Genomic DNA, 18,740 nt, shown 5'->3' with positions numbered 1-18,740 from the left:
ATGAAATTGGCTTTCCCATGGTGGGAAAGGATTGCCCTTTCCCATGTGAAACTCCACCTTCATCATAGGGTCTGAACTTAAATGACAACATTTGGATGATCACTGATGTTTGGTTGAAACCCAAAAAAAAAAAAAAAAAAGTTAAACTGTTGTTTAAAAAAAGGAAAATGTTAACTAGTGCCTCGGGACACTGGTTAAGGAATCAAATGTAGAAAATCTTGTCTCAAAACTTGTGTTGTCAACTCATCAAAAGCTTAAAAAATGTTATTTTTACTTTGAATTTTCCTTTTTTAGTTTCTTAACCAGTGTCCGGGCACTGGTTAACATGACCCTTAAAAAAAGAGTTGTGTTATTTGAATAACCATTTAATCGACAACTTTTAAGATAATCTTAATTTTATAAAGAAAAAGAGATATTGACATAAAAGTCAAAGCAATGGATAGATAAAGCAAAAACATAATTTAAATATGAGAAATAAGTATTAGAATATAAAATATTTATTGTATAAATTATTAGATATTATTAGAATTTAAAATGTTCATTGTATAAATTATTAGATATTATTTAGAGATAATTCAGTACTAAGTTAAAGATACTTGATGTCCAAGATATTGATGGCCAAGTTAGAGATACTTGAGGCCCAAGAAAATATCATTGTATAAATACACATTACAGCATAATGAAACATAATTCTATTACGGTATCACGAGTCTCTCTTCCTTAGCAACCCTAATTTGTCTTCCCTCTTCTAAACCCTAGCCGCACCGCCGTCACCTCCCTCATTTCTTCTTGTTTTCTTACGAGCATCTCACCAAAACACAATCATGTTTGAATCTGCTCCCTCTTTTCCAACAAAAACACTAAAAACAACCACAACCGAACCTCCGGTTGTCAAAACAAACAATTCATCCATTCATCATGCTCTTACTGTCACCAATTTCATCAGAATAACCCTTGATATTGAAAAGAGTCAGTACAATACTTGGTCTGAGTTGTTCAAAATTCATGCTGAATCATGTTGGCTTCGAAACTTACTATTAGAACTTCAGTGTCCGGTCACAAAAGCTACTCTAATCTATTGTGACAACGTCATCACTATTTATTTGTCGGGCATCCAACATCAACGCACAAAACATATTGAAATGGATATTCACTTCGTGTGTGACAAGGTTGCTAAAGGCCAAGTACGGGTCTTACATGTTCCGTCCCGTTATCAAATAGCTGACGTCTTCCACTGCAGTTGTTTGATGATTTCACAGATAGTCTCAACATTCAACAGCCTCCCGTTTCGACTATGGGGGTGTATTAGAATACAAAATAATCATTGTATAAATTATTATATATTATTCAAAGATAATTGAGGACCAAGTTAAAGATACTTGATGCCGAAGTTAGAGATACTTGAGGTCCAAGACAATATTATTGTATAAATACACATTAGAGCATAATAAAACATATGAGACAAAATTCTATTATAAAGTTGTCAAAAAAATTATCAAAACATAGTTGTACAAATATCATTTTTCTTTAAAAAAATATGTAGAAAATAAAATTTTGAAAACATACACTCTTAAAAAAAAAGTATGCTTATAGCTCACGCCTTAGTGTGGCTAGTTGCCTTGAGCCTATCACCTTCTTGTTCTGTCTAATCACTTCAAGTCCTCGTTGAGCTTACCGAGGGCAGTAATTAATAATTGAGAAATGATAATTTTTGTGACATCTTTTTATCTTATATTCACATCATGTTTTACTTTATCTCTCTATTACTTGAGTTTTCGTGCTAATACCTAATTTTTTTTAAACCTATGATTGTCCCATCAGTTATCAACAAAATGGTTGTTCAAATAACACTGATCTTAACAATTTTAAAGTTTATCAGACTCATTCAAGTTCTTTGTATGGATTTATCATTTGGTTATTAAGTGATTTTGGAATTTACTCTCGTCAAAGTTTTAAATGTGATGTTCCTCGATTATTAATTTTTGAAGGATTAGATTGTAGAGCTCTAAAGTCCAGATGTTTCAAAATTGATAATGTATCGGTATCTGATACGTATTATATACCAATATATGCATGATACGTTTCGATATGTATCGAGAGAGTATACAAAAATTAAATTTTATTTATAAAAAAATAATTATCCGATACTTTTCAGATACATCGGGGATACACGAGGGATAAACAATAGAAAACCGATACGCACGGGATACATGATATTTATATTATTTTTGCGATATATGTAATTGACTAAGTAACAATGTTCTCTTTTTGGGATATATCATATATATAATTGACTAATTGCTACATGTGTTATATATTTAGAGACGAAAAACTTATTTGATCCTATATGTTATATCAATAAATCTCATATTAATTTATCTACGTGAACACAACTTAGTAGATATGGATATTGCGGTATGTAGGAGGAGTGGTTCGAATATCAAATTTCTCACTTATTTATTTGAAAAACGAATATCTAATCACTAGACTAAATGACAAAAAAAAAACACATTAATTTTTGTGTGACACATGGACACCACATTTAAAACACAAAAAAAAAATTGATAAATACTTTTGAAAGTAAAATCTCAGATAAAATTGTCCGTACAAAGCACGGGATACATACTAGTACTTGTTTAAAACAAAACTCTACAACTATGAACCTAAGATACATGATATAATACAAATATGATATGACACTGATACGTTGATATACAAGAAAAATTTAAAATACGATATAACCAGGATACTTTAATAAAAAAATTAAATTTAAACTACTTATTAAAACTCAAAATACAAACTATGGAATAAAACTCAAAAGCAACAAAAAATATATGTGCAAAATCTAGACCAAACAGACATAAAACAACGATATAGTACGAAATTATTTTCACACGACAAACAACAATAGCAGTGTCTCAAACAATCAAATGAACACAAACAGACGGTGGACAACAACATAATATATAAATATAAGTTATATTGATAATAAAGAAAGTGACAATTAGTCAATTATATATATGATATATCCCAAAAAGAGGACACTATTACTTAGTCAATCACATATATCGCAAAAATAATATAAATATCATGTATCCCGTGCGTATCGGTTTTCTATTGTTTATCCCTCGAGTATCCCCGATGTATCTGAAAAGTATCGGATAATTGTATTTTTTATAAATAAAATTTAATTTTTGTATATTCCCTCGATACATATCGAAACATATCAGACATATATCGGTATATAATACGTATCAGATACCGATACATTATCAATTTTGAAGTATCTGAACTTTATAGCTCTACAATCTAATCCTTCAAAAATTAATAATGGAGGAACATCCCATTAAAACTTTGACGAGAGTAAATTCCAAAATCATTTAACAACCAAATGATAAACCCATACAAAGAACTTGAATGAGTCTGATAGAACTTTAAAATTATTAAGATTAGTGTTATTTGAACAACCATTTTGTTGATAACTGATGGGACAATCGTAGGTTTACAAAGAAAAATTAGGTATTAAAACGAAAACCAAAGTAATAGAGAGATAAAGTCACGCATGTGTAAAAAATAACTCACGTTTTTTTACATTTGCGTGAGTTAATTCACGCAGGGGTATTTTGGGAAGTTCAGTTGAACGCGAATGATTTTTGTTGGGTAAAGAGCAAAATTCTAAATTTTATTCTTTGGCACAATACTCTTCTCTGCTACTAAGAAAAATGGAAGAAAATTGCTGTTCACACATTAGAGAAGGCTGGGACACACATGTAAAATACGTTTTTGCCCCCTCGGCAGTTAACTATCGAGGAATTTGAAATCCGGCTGCAGTTAACTGCCGAGGAATTCCTCGGTAGTTAACTGCCGAGGAAAACTGTTTCAACAGATGAAACAGTCACCTGCTCCCCCTACACACTATTTTCATCATCTTCCATAAAACTTCATTCAATCCACCCAAATCCAACATTTTTTTTAATCAAATCTTGCACAAAAATGATTCAAGCATCAAGCATAGGATGTATCAACACACTTTTGACGTAAAAAAACAAGTATTGAGCATTTTAATCGGTTTATTTTTTTATTATGCAATGGGTTTCTACGTCAGTTACGTAGAACCCTGTTATGGGGAATCTCGGTAGCTTACTGCCGAGGAAAACTTCGGTAGTTTAGTACCGAGGAAAACCTCGGTAGTTAAGTACCGAGGATTACATAGGCAAAAATTTTGGAGCGAAAAGATGGCAGCTACTGCCATTTTTTCAAAAAAAAAATTTCTTTGTTTTTTTTTTGTTTTTTTTTTTGTTTTAGTTCATTATGACATTGATGTTTATGCATTAGTTAGTTGTTAATTCATATTTATGTCTTGTTTAATTATAGTAATGACCGAGAACGCGGATGATGTTTCGGGAGAGACAAAACGTAATTTTGTCCAAATTTTCGGAGATGTCAAGCCGCCTAAGGTTGAAGTCAAACCAAACATTGAACAAGCTTCTAAATATGTTAGTCTCGGTGTCGTCCCACTTCAAGCCCACGAAGTGGACACAGCTAGGTTTTTTTCTGACGACATTAAGTTTCAAGATAGAGAAGAATTGCTTGGGTGGGTACGTTGTCAAGCAAATAAGGCGGGATTTACAATTGTTACACAAAGATCAAGCTTGATCCATCCAATATTGCGCCTAGTGTGTGAAAGGAGTGGAGCTCACAAAGTGCCTAAAAAAAAATCGAGGCATGCGACAACGGGCTCAAGAAAATGCGGGTGCTTGTTCATGATTAGTAGATATCAAAGTAAGCAAACAAAGGAATGGGGATTGAACATTCTTAATGGAGTTCACAACGATGCCATGGAGCCGGCTTTAGAAGGACACGTTCTTGCCGGTAGATTAAAGGAGGATGACAAGAAGATTGTACATGACTTGACCAAGAGCAAGATGCTTCCAAGAAATATTTTGATACACTTGAAGAACAAAAGACCACATTGCATGACAAATGTGAAGCAAGTGTACAATGAACGTCAAAAAATATGGAAGGCAAATAGAGGTGACAAGAAGCCGTTGCAATATCTAATCTCGAAGTTGGAGGAGCACAACTATACTTATTACTCAAGAACACATGGTGAAAGTAATACAATCGAAGATATCTTTTGGGCTCATCCAACATCCGTTAAGTTGTTTAACAATTTTCCAACGGTTTTGGTTATGGACTCCATCTACAAAACCAACTTGTATAAGATGCCAATGTTTGAGGTAGTTGGGGTAACTTCGACCGATTTGACATATTCGGTTGGGTTTGGATTCTTGATGCATGAGAAAGAGGAAAACTTTGTTTGGGTTTTAAAAATGTTGCGTAAACTTCTTACTTCAAAGATGAATATGCCTAAGGTGATTGTTACCGACAGAGATGGGTCTTTGATGAAAGCAGTTGGAATTGTTTTCCCGGAAAGTTATGGTATGAATTGTTACTTTCATGTGCAAGCAAATGTTAAACAAAGGTGCGTCTTAGATTGTAAATATCCTTTGGGAAAAAAGGATGGGAAAGAGGTGAGTAATCGCGATGTTGTCAAGAAGATCATGAGGGCATGGAAAGATATGGTTGAATCGTCCACTCAAGAGTTATATGCAAATGCATTAGTGGAGTTCCAAGATGCTTGTAGTGATTTCCCACTTTTCCTAAATTATGCCATGACCACCTTGAATGAAGTGAAGGAGAAAATAGTGAGGGTATGGACAGACCGTGTGTTGCATCTTGGTTGTAGATCCACCAATAGGGTCGAATCGGCTCATGCTTTGGTGAAGAAATATTTGGACAATAGTGTGGGTGATTTGGGTACTTGTTGGGAGAAAATACATAACATGTTGTTGCTTCAACACACTGCGATACAAACAGCCTTTGGTCAGAGCGTTACCGTGTTGGAACATAGATTCAAATATGTCACTTTGTACTCCGGCTTAGGTGGTCATGTGTCTAGATATGCTTTGGACAACATTGCTATGGAAGAGTCACGTTGTAGGGAAACGTTGTGCATGAACAAGGAAATTTGTGGTTGTGTTCAAAGGACATCTTACGGCTTACCATGTGCATGCGTAATTGCAACTAAACTCCTTGAAGAAAAGCCAATTTTATTGGATGAGATACACCACCATTGACAAAGGTTACGCATGGGAGAAGAAAGTAATGAACTTGGTTTTTCGGTGGATGATGAGTTGAAGGGTATTGTAGAACGTCTCAAGAAACTCCCTTTCCAAATGAAGCTTGAAGTCAAGGAGGCTTTGCGGCAATTGGCATTTCCTGAAACCACCATGATGTCTCCACCACCACAAAAAGCAACAACCAAGGGAGCCAAGAAAAAAGTGGACATTGCGAGGTCTAAAGGAAGAATTACATCCACTAGCTGGATCCCTTCTTCTTGGGAGGTTGTTGATTCCCAAAATCCGGATAGTCAACCGTCACCATCACCAACAACATCATCATATAAAAGGAAAAAAGGTGCTCGTCTTGGTAAAGCACCAATTTCCCCACTTCCATCACCTTCTCGGTATCCAAAGCCTAAGGCTATCGCGGTTATGAGGCCTATTGATTATATGCCACACTTCATGCTTCCATTTATTGAAAAAGTGGTGGATGTTATTGGCGATGGACATTGTGGATTCCGGGCTATAGCCGAGTTCATGGGCTTAACCGAACAAAATCATCTCATGATTCGTACACATCTTATTCAAGAATTGAAAGATCATAGAGATGATTATGTTGAAGTATTTGCGGGTAAGGATCGTTATAACTACATTTTAAATGGCTTACATCCTCCCGCAAATACAAAAAGTTGTGCACATCTTGTTGATAAGTGGTTGACTTTTCCGGACATGGGGCACATTGTTGCCAATTATTACAAAAGGTGTGTGGTTGTGTTGACAAATCTTGAAGTTGGTAACTCGGAATCTTTTTTTCCACTAAGAGGGCCACCACCGCCGGGTAAGCAAAAAACTCCCATCATGTGCCTTGGGGTAATTCCTAATCACTTTGTGCTTATTTACTTGAGAATGGTTGTCCACTACCTCCATCATCTACGGAGTGGCACAATCACAAGAAACAAGATGCGGTGACTTGGGAAGATGAGTATTTGGATCAACATGAGTTGTTCCGAAAGCTCATGACTATTGAAAGTGGAAACAAACCGCCAAAACCACAAAAGGAATCAAACAAAGCGGCGCCTATTTTGTTGGACACTCCCGAAAAACCAAAGCAACAATTTGAAGTTATTGCGGAAGATGAGGAAGATTTTATGTCACTTGATCTTCTCCAATCACTTGGCCTTTAACAAGGGATTTTTTTGTCGGTGTTAGTCCTTTTTTTGGTAGAAATTACACCGACGTATATTTTGGGGTCAAAATTGTAATGCCAATTTTTTGTGGCCAATATATAAGTAACATTATGTAATTGATATTGATATATATGATAATATGACTTTTATTGACTTGAAACTAGTGCAATACTTATTTATAGCTTATTAATGTTTACGCATTTGATTTATTCGTTATTACATTCCATTTAATTTTGTTCTAATCTATGATTATTTTGTTAAAGCTTTTGTCAAGTGAAACATGTCAGAGGTTGCAAGAATTGAAGGTCGTGTTAGGTATTGCTCGTTTAAAAAGACGGTTAAGGTTATGATAACACCGACGGACTCTATTGATGATTTGAAGACACAACTTAACACTTATTTTGAGCATCTTGGTGAAAATCAATATACACGTCACTTGTCTGCTCTGATGCCAATGATAGACCTAGGAGAAGATAGAGATGAATTCGCATGGAAAACGGCAAGCTATATGCCTTGGATTATTAAAGACGATAGCGACGTCGGATTTATGTTTAGGAATATGGTGGAAAATAATGTATTATATATATATATTCGTTCCATATGCAATTGTAATGAATGTAAGTAGGGATTTAATTTAATGATGTGTAATGAGTTGTAATGTGTTGTAATGTGTTGTTTGATTATGGACACTATGTTCCGTTTTGATGAATTTCAAACTTTTGTGTGGTTTGAACCAAATGTCGGTTTGATTTAATTATGGACAAATGTAAAAGATATTGTATTTTTCTTGTTTATGACCGAGTTTCATTGTTGTATAATTTGAATTGCCTATGGAAATGCTCTGGTGAAATTACAGGTCAAAACTGGCCTAAAAACGGCTTGGTAAGGGTTAGCATTAATGCAGGACCTGCTGTCTGCATAAATGCTTTCCTCGGCAGTTAACTACCGAGGAATTCCTCGGCAGTTAACTGCAGCCGGATTTCAAATTCCTCGGTAGTTAACTGCCGAGGGGGCAAAAACGTATTTTACATGTGTGTCTCAGCCTTCTCTAATGTGTGAACAACAATTTTCAAAATGGAAACTTGAGACAAAACTTTTAACTTAATATTCACACCGTACCATTATACCTATTTTTGTCTTCTTTTTTCCCCTCTTCGTAATTTCTTTTTGTTTTCGAAATTGACCCCAAATTGTGATAGCCGAGTTAATAAATCTTAATTCATTGGATTAAATCAGAAAACAATATTCAAGTAACTTCTAACATTAACTACTCAAGTAAGATAGCATATCAGCATACATACTTTCAACTTCCACATACAATAAGGTATAGTGCTCTTAATTATTAAAAAAAAAAAAACGGGTATAGTGCTCTTAATTTACATGATGAAAAATTATTTGAGTTGAATGTAAAAAAGGTATAGTGCTCTTAATTTACATGATGAAAAATTATTTGAGTTGAATGTAAAAAAGGGTGTGAGAAGAAACGATACCTTCATGGATGATGATGACATATACTGAAACAAAATATTGTGCTCTTGGCCAGTCTTTCTTATTTTGTAGCCACGAAATATTGATTAAAATTGATGTATACCAAACTTGTGCAATAATAGCTTACAATTTAGATATCAATCCATGTTAATGATATGAAAATTTATTTTGAATCTTCAAAATATTCTACTACTAAAATATCATTCGCATTGGACACCGAACAATCACAACAATGTAAGATTTAACTCGTCAAACTTGCACAAATTAAAATAATGACTATATTGAAACAAAATCGTGTGTTCTTGCCCACTTTTTTTATTTATATTTTTTGTAGCCACAAAAATTTGATTAAAATTGATTTCCACCAAACTTGTGCAAGAGCTTACAATTTAGATATGAATCCATGTCAATGATATAAAAAAATATTTTGAACCTTTAATTTCAAATATTCTTGTACTAAAACATCATCAACATTAGGCACATATAGCAACCACAACAATGTGAATGTGAGACTTAACTCACATCACACTTACCATGACACAAGTCATACAAAGAATAGACTAAAGAGAGTAATCCTCAAGCATAACAACAACACAATGCCAAACACCAAAATAATCTTTTGCATAATAAACCAGTTAAGAAATCTATGAGAAACTACATTTATTAGTTCTAATTTTGGAGAATTGATAATTGATGACAATGTAACGAGTCTAATATCAAATGATATTGAAAAGCAACACTTCCAGACTGAGTTGGAAGGAGCAGAATTATTATAGAAATAAAAAGAGAAGGAAGAAGAGAAATAGAGTCAGAGAAAAGAGATCATAAACTAATAGAGGGAAAGATTTCAATTACCATGTTGATCCAGTAGCCTTAAAAACATAAACTGATATAAACATTGACTTTGTACGATGCGAGAGCGCTGGTGTCCTTCGGCCCTCCAGGAAATTCAGCCGGGTCTTCTGGCGGGAAGACACATAATGTCCAAGATGGACCTTCCAACTTCAACTTCTTACTCTTCTTCTTAAGCTCCTCAGCAAGAGCACGGGCACGAGCCGCCTTAACATTCCCCTCCGGGACATCCCCCTCCGGAATATCCCCTAAATTTTAAACTTGAATAGTAAGTATAATATATTTAATAGTATTATAACTATATTATATTTTTTTTTTGTCAAGTAGCCTAGTGGCTAGAAAATCCACCTTAAAGGTGGATAAGTGGAGTATCCCGGGTTAGAACCCTAAATAAATATTCAAATTTTCAATTATTTTAGCACGTTATTTGCATTTTCTCTCTCGTCCTGGGTATTGAAAAAAAAATTAATTTTTTATCTATGAATTTTTTAAAAAAATTTAACCAACATATATAGGAGTACTCCATATATAGTTAACAAACTATGTTAGGTTCATGTATGATCATTTTTATATGTTAGGTTCGTGTATGATCATTTTCACATCCCGGAATCGGACACGCGTTGGGATAGTTATTGCACCTTCCAGTTATGTATACATTACTTCCTCTGTCAATGTTGTTACACAATGGTCTGAAACAAAGAATTGTGAAAAGGAAAAGGAATTGTGAAGGTGAGAATAAGTTGTGAAGGAATTTGGGTCACATAGAACTATGTGGGTAGAGCCATGTGGTTTGGTGCTGTAGAACTAGGTGGAGCACACAAAATTCTAGTTTAAACATAGAACTAGGTGTGAATAAATTAGTTAGTTGAGCGTGTTTATGAGCATTCGTAACCGTGAGCTTTGATTGGATTTTAAAGTAGATTGAAGGTGTGAAGACACAAGAAGGAGGTTGAATTGTGTTTTAAGACAAACTAAAACTTTTTTGAGTTTAAGTTTTGTTCTTTAAATAGCAACAAATTAATCAACACAATAACATAAGAAAGTAAATGTTAAAACTTGTATATTTCACCAGATTGGTCTAAGCTTAGATTTAGGGTTACCGTATCGGTATAAGTTTAGAATATAAGATATAATATCCTTCGGTGACTAATATACTGCATAAAACATTATTTAGTGTGGATGAAGGTAAATATGTTACTTTCAGTGACTTCAGGTTATACAAGGAAGAAAACTCAACTTTGAATAAATTAGGAACTAAAGAGCGCACCTAATTATTTAAGGAAGATAGTAAATCAGCAAGTATGAAAGTAAAACAGTTGTTGTAAGAAAAAGTGAAACTGCTAAATTTTTTACAAACGCAAACATTCTCACAAGTACCTTCTAGCAAGCTCAATCGGTCAATACGCACAGTGATTAAGACAAAAAAAAAAACTATGGTTTGAATAGAAAACATGTTTATTAAGATTACATTTGCTTACTGCGAACCTTTTTTAATGTATTTTTTTAAAGGTAATATTAACATTTTTTTTTTCGCGCGTTAGCCCAACGGAGAAGAAATCTGAGCTTGAGCCTTCTTTCGAGATTCTAACAAATCCAGCGAGAGTGGTTCCTGCTTAGGAGAAGTTTATTAAATTTTTACAGGACATCAAATATGTTCCTGTAATGTTCCATTCCACTGGCAGTTTCATTTCAATTCTTTTTTTTTTCTTTTTAAAGTTATGTTATCACTAGCAATTGCTCGTCAGGAAATTCTTCCTTTATCACATATCTGTCTTGGCTCTGTACTTCTACTGGGAGTCTTGACAGATGATCTGCGATTATTACTTTTATTCTTATCTTTTAGGGTTAATTATGTTTCTAATCCCTATAAAATAGCAACCTTGTAAGTTTAGTCCCTACTTAATTTTAATAGCATTTTTAGTCCCTAATTTTGTTTTTCTGCACTGAGTATTAGTCCCTACTCAATTCAAATTTGTTTAATTTATGCTTAAACTCTTAAATTTTTGAACAATTTTTTGCAGACATGTTTAGAACATTACTAAAAGTTCGTCCGCAAAAAATTATCGCAAAATTTGATTTCTACATCCATATTTTATTACTTTTTATCTTTAACTTTTGTCGTTTTAAAAAATTCATATTTAATTCATTTCATGTCAGAAAATTCTAAATTTTAGTAAACGAACCTTTCATAGTGTTCTAATCTTGTCTCAAAAAAATCGTTCAAAAATTTAAGAGTTTAAGGATAATTAATCAAACTTTGTTTTAGCAGGGACTAAAATTATAAGTAAATTTTTTTTATAGGGACTAAAAATGCTATTAAAATTAAGTAGGGACTAAACTTACAAGGTCGCTATTTTATAGGGACTAGAAACATAATTAACCCTATCTTTTATCATGGTTTCTTTTTCTATTTTTATGCATAGATTTATTTTAACTAAAAAATAGTTTTTTTTTTTGTTCATATCTTTATGTTTTGTATCTTTTTTTTTTTTTAATCTTTAGGGTCCATATATAATGTACTTATAATTGATAATTGTCATTCCAAAATATTAATTTTTAATATATTGTATGTTATATTTTACATCAAACTTAATATTTATTTCGTCAAAAATTGGTGATTATCTTGAAATTTGCCGATGGTATAAGGCAATATGTCATTCAACTATCTTTGGTACTTTTGATCCGTGTGCTACATCATTAGGTGATAATTGTTCTGTCTGTCAGATTACTTTTCCTTTTCCATTGAAGTTATATTTCAATCCAATCAAGTTTGGATTGGTTTGAACTCTGGTACATCATCAAAATTTCTTTACTAGAGATGTACCCGCCTAACTTCAATCCAAATGTCTAAGAGATAGAATAATACATCTTCAATTTGAATCTGATTTTGGACTTATGTATTTCTCTTTGGATAATTAGATTTCAAGTGTTGTTAATGAGTTATTATTTGATACCTTGCAGTAGTTTGTTCTGTTGCGAGCTCTAGTATTGATTTTCCTAGCATAATGTGGTGTAGCATACAGAGCAAGTGAGTTCGAATTTTGATTTTGACCCTTCTTGAGCTCTTAGGCAACATCAGACTAAGGACAAAAGGAAACATTAGCATATAAAAGTGCCTTTGTTCTTAGCCTCCTTATTATCACTTTTTGAAGAAAGGTGACATGCATTGAACTCATCATGACTATTCATTCTTTAGGGTCTGTTCTCATGCCATAATGAAGTCTTTTTAAGAGTTTAAGTTCTTATATGAAAACATGAAAGGTTTTATAACAATTTAAAATATTTAAGCCCGTATTTTTTTTAGGGTTTTTTGCCCGATCCGAAAAAACCCGTTTAAAATACGGGCTATAATGTTAATTATCAATTGAAATTATAATATAAGAGCAGAAGAAGCAAACAATTCTTTAATCATTGTTTGAGCATCGAAACGGTATATTCTAAAATCTCCAATAAACATAAGTTCATAAGCACGAGTGATAAAACATAAATCACAACTAAAGTAACACTAACACAAGCTCTAAATAACATAATCCAAGTGCCTAATAGAATCCGAGGCCAGTTGGGGCAGCAGAGGCAGACATGCAGCACCTGGGGCAACATCAATATGAGCATCACAACCTAGCCTACACATACAACACAATCTGTATTAGTATAAAGTAGAATAATCGTTACTGATATAAAGCATTCCATCATTCAATTACCATGTTGATCTAGTAGCCTTAAAAACATGGTGAAATTGTAGGGTATGAAGTAGTTTCTCTTGTTATAGCCACTTCTTTGTAATGCTTAATGTTAAAGAAATCCAAGGGTCAAAATAGATTTTGAAAAAGTCAAAAAATAGATTTTGCAAAGGAAATGTGTACCTAGGAATTGATCCTTGGTTCTTTTCTTCTTTTAGAAGACTTAGCACTGGATGACTGGTGGCTGGAACAGTCACTCTCACAGTCACTATCCCGGGTTCTTTTTTTATGTTGTACTGTCGCTGTTCCTTAAGAGATATAAAAATGAAAATTAGACAACTTGCAACAACAATAAAAAACAATATGAGAAATTAAATCAATTTTCCAACCTAAACTTGTACACTGAAAAGACAAAAATTAATCAGTAGATTGCTGATGAGCATTAAATTACACAATTTAGAGAGGACTTTAAATCCCCAAGTAAGCATTGGATCATTCGAAAATACAGAAAATACAAGATTACAAGAGATATCAACAACAAATGCATGAATGAGCTAACACTTCCCACTTAAATTCACAGAAACATTTCAACAAACACCTAGTACTCAGTATTGCATAAGCTACCTTAAATCCCACAAATGCTTAGAAATCCTTCTTCATTACATTATATATAATTTAAGTTAAAAAGACACATAAACATGAAATCTATAATATACGGAATCAAAATCATAGATTTAGATTTAATTCAAACCCTAATTCAAAATCCATTAATATATTTAAAATCAAACCCTAATTCAAAAACAGATCACAAGATAATGCATGCATGAGCTAACACCAGAAAAAACAAACCATTCGTAAAAAAGAAGCATCACCAGCAAAAACAACAGATCACCAGCAAAAACAAACCATTCGTAAAAAGGAAGCATAACAGAACAGAACCCTAATTAAAAACAGATCACAAGATAAAGTCTTAGATTTAGGGAATAAGTTCATAAATAAATCAATACATGTATCACTAACCTTGCAATTTGATACGTGTATCTCCACCACTGAAAGCTACCCCATTTATTAGGGATTATTATCACTTTTTTTCTTCTTCTTTTGAACACAATGAGAGAAGATATAACCTGAATAATAATAATAATAATAATGATTAACAAATTTCAGTCCCTCGCAAAACCTTATAACCTTAAGATATAACCTGAATAATAAATAACACAGCCTCAACAAAACTATCCCTGAACCAAAACAGCAGTTCAGAACCAACACTTCACAAATGTGTGTGTGAGAAAGAGAGAGAGGTGCATATACCTGCAAGAGTAATGAATACATACCCCTCTGATGGAAGCAAGGAGAGATTGGTAGAAGGAGAAGTGGAAGTGAAACTGTGGAAGTGGAAGTAAAACAATTTTATAAATCAAATGTTTTCTATCTTGATCATTCATTCAATCTCAACCAAGCTTTGAATAATAATAATAATTGGAAAGAGGTATGATGGGAATTGGTGAGACATGAGTTGATGGCATTGCAGAGTCCTCAAGTAAAAACAAGAAGAAAGTTCAATTTTCAAAAGAAAAGTCTGAAAGTATATTGACTATGCTTATACCTCACGCCTCACTGTGTTTATTTGCATTGAGTCTGTCACTTCAGTATGAATATTTATGGAGTACTTAAAATATTTAATATAATTTCAACATAAACTACTTTAAATGTTCTATGAGAGTGAGACTTTTTCAAGTTCTTTGTATAGGTTCATCATTTGGTTGTTCTATCATCTACGAAAGGAGACATTCATTTTTAGGTATTTAAATGAATTTGATATATACATATTATTTATTTATAATTTTTTTAATATATAGTAGTGTATAATAAACATTCAATCTCTTCAATCCAGTATTTTACACAAATTTTTAAAATGATGTCGATTAACCAATTATCAATAACTTTATATAATTATATTTTAATTTTTTTAATAATAAAAAAAGTATAGGTCCTACTTATTGTTAAAAAAATGTGTGTAAGAATAATTAATTTAATAAAAATATTGTGGACCCAACTTAAGAATTGGATGCTTACTAGAGTCCTTAGGGTTCAATAGAACCCTAAAAAATTTCTCCAATATGAGATACCTAATAGATATCGGGTCTTAAATATTTGATTTAATAGGTATTGAGTTTTAAATGTTTGAAACCTCCTCATTAAGATGGTCTTATCGTGTCCTCCTTTCGTTCTAAATTATAAGTCGTTCTACTATATTAATGAAACATTAAAGTCAATTTTTCTATTATACTTTTAACTATTTTTTACTTTCTTTTTTTAATTTTTTAATTTATCTTTTTCATTTCATTTATTAAGAATAATTTTATAAAATAACTCATAATATCACTTTCATATAAAATTAATTATATTTCTTAATGCTTTTGAATAATCAAAATGATTTAAAATTTGAAATAGAGGAAGTAATTTTTTTTGTCAATTAGTCTAGTAGTTAGGTATTCATTTCTCGATTAAAGAAACAAAGAATTCGAGTTTTAAACCCACCTAATGCATATTACAATATCCATGTCAACTGAATTATATTGACGGAGATAAAGCAATATGTAATTTATTGATATAAAATATTTGGTTCAATAAAACATTTCATAGCATTTTCCTTTAGTATTTCATACTCTCTTTTTTTCACTAAGAAACCACTAAATTTTCCATATAATAACAATAATCATGTTACACTGTTCCAAATCCGCAAAAGTGATTCTTTATATAAAAAAAATCGTAAAAGTAATTTTACAAAAAGCTGTGATTTCTTTAAATATTAATATCAAAAATAAATAATCAAGGTTATTGTTGGAATTAAAACGATGGTTATTGTGTAAATAGTAAAAACGATGGTTATTGTTGTAAATAGTAAAAACGATGGTTTTTTTTTTCAGGAAGTAAAAACGACACGGGTTAATATTAATGTTGGAATTATTATAATTAAATAATTTTAACACGTCCAGTGTCTAAATAATTTTAGAAAATTACTAACGAGTGCTTTTAAGATACTCTTTAACAACCTTTAAATAGTAAGTTTTTTTTTTTTGAGGAAATAGTAAGTTTTTATAAAAGTTGATGCATTCGATACATTAGAAATTGAAATTTTTAACTTTTTTTATAAATATTTTTTTTAATTTAAAATCCTTAAAGAAGGTTCTTAAAACCTTCGTTGCAGGGAGACCCATAATTTCGATATAAAATAATATGGATAAACCAAATTGTTATATTCAAGGTTGAGTTGTTGACCAACTTTTGAATGGCAATTAATCAAAAAAACTTTACGAGGGATGGGACATAACATAATGGCACTGCATTCATCACATGGTCTGAACTTAAATGACAACATTTGGATGATCACTGATGTTTGGTTGAAACCCAAAAAAAAAAAAAAAAGTTAAACTGTTGTTTAAAAAAAGGAAAATGTTAACTAGTGCCTCGGGGCACTGGTTAAGGAATCAAATGTAGAAAGTCTTGTCTCGAAACTTGTGTTGTCAACTCATCAAAAGCTTAAAAAGTGTTATTTTTACTTTGAATTTTCCTTTTTTAGTTTCTTAACCAGTGTTCCGAGAGCACTGGTTAACATGACCCTTAAAAAAAGAGTTGTGTTATTTGAATAACCATTTAATCGACAACTTTTAATATAATCTTAATTTTATAAAGAAAAAGAGGTATTGACATAAAAGTCAAAGCAATGGATAGATAAAGCAAAAACATAATTTAAATATGAGAAATAAAGTATTAGAATATAAAATATTTATTGTATAAATTATTAGATATTATTAGAATATAAAATGTTCATTGTATAAATTATTAGATATTATTTAGAGATAATTGAGTACTAAGTTAAAGATACTTGATGTCCAAGATATTGATGGCCAAGTTAGAGATACTTGAGGCCCAAGAAAATATCATTGTATAAATACACATTACAGCATAATGAAACATAATTCTATTACGGTATCACGAGTCTCTCTTCCTTAGCAACCCTAATTTGTCTTTCCTCTTCTAAACCCTAGCCGCACCGCCGCCACCTCCCTCATTTCTTCTTGTTTTCTTACGAGCATCTCACCAAAACACAATCATGTTTGAGTCTGCTCCCTCTTTTCCAACAAAAACACCAAAAACAACCACAACCGAACCTCCGGTTGTCAAAACAAACAATTCATCCATTCATCCTGCTCTTAGTGTCACCAATATCACCAATTTCATCAGAATAACCCTTGATATTGAAAAGAGTCAGTACAATACTTGGTCTGAGTTGTTCAAAATTCATGCTGAATCATGTTGGCTTCGAAACTTACTATTAGAACTTCAGTGTCCGATCACAAAAGCTACTCTAATCTATTGTGACAACGTCATCACTATTTATTTGTCGGGCATCCAACATCAACGCACAAAACATATTGAAATGGATATTCACTTCGTGTGTGACAAGGTTGCTAAAGGCCAAGTACGGGTCTTACATGTTCCGTCCCGTTATCAAATAGCTGACGTCTTCCACTGCAGTTGTTTGATGATTTCACAGATAGTCTCAACATTCAACAACCTCCAGTTTCGACTATGAGGGTGTATTAGAATACAAAATAATCATTGTATAAATTATTATATATTATTTAGAGATAATTGAGGACCAAGTTAAAGATACTTGATATCCAAGATACTTGATGCCGAAGTTAGAGATACTTGAGGTCCAAGACAATATTATTGTATAAATACACATTACAGCATAATAAAACATATGAGACAGAATTCTATTATAAAGTTGTCAAAAAAATTATCAAAACATAGTTGTACAAATATCATTTCTCTTTAAAAAAATATGTAGAAAATAAAATTTTGAAAACATAACTCTTAAAAAAAAAAGTATGCTTATAGCTCACGACTTAGTGTGGCTAGTTGCCTTGAGCCTATCACCTTCTTGTTCTGTCTAATCACTTCAAGTCCTCGTTGAGCTTACGGAGTGTAGTAATTAATAATTGAGAAATGATAATTTTTGTGAGTTCTTTTTATCTTATATTCACATCATGTTTTACTTTATCTCTCTATTATTTGGGTTTTTGTGCTAATACCTAATTTTTTTTAAACCTATGATTGTCCCATCAGTTATCAACAAAATGGTTGTTCAAATAACACTGATCTTAACAATTTTAAAGTTCTATCAGACTCATTCAAGTTCTTTGTATGGATTTATCATTTGGTTGTTAAGTGATTTTGGAATTTACTCTCGTCAAAGTTTTAAATGTGATGTTCCTCAATTATTAATTTTTGAAGGATTAGATTGTAGAGCTCTAAAGTCCAGATGTTTCAAAATTGATAATGTATCGGTATCTGATACGTATTATATACCAATATATGCCTGATACGTTTCGATA

At 32.1% G+C, this 18,740-nt stretch overlaps 1 long non-coding RNA gene across 1 annotated transcript; it reads right to left on the bottom strand.

Moving 5' to 3' along the window:
- Positions 1-13,030: 13,030 nt before the first annotated feature.
- LOC146912845 (uncharacterized) lies at positions 13,031-14,942 on the bottom strand. The gene is made up of 4 exons (XR_015013166.1): positions 14,534-14,942; positions 14,353-14,459; positions 13,516-13,640; positions 13,031-13,275 (listed from the first exon to the last, which is right to left on the bottom strand). It is a non-coding gene; the product is annotated as an uncharacterized LOC146912845 (long non-coding RNA).
- Between the last annotated feature and the right edge of the window lie 3,798 nt (positions 14,943-18,740).

This window comes from Medicago sativa, chromosome 6 (assembly GCF_051527215.1).
Source record: "Medicago sativa cultivar Bolivia chromosome 6, Bolivia_mono, whole genome shotgun sequence".
Lineage (NCBI taxonomy): Eukaryota > Viridiplantae > Streptophyta > Magnoliopsida > Fabales > Fabaceae > Medicago > Medicago sativa.
The sequence above is the reverse complement of the archived record's forward strand: the minus strand, read 5'-3'. Positions and strand labels throughout refer to the sequence as shown.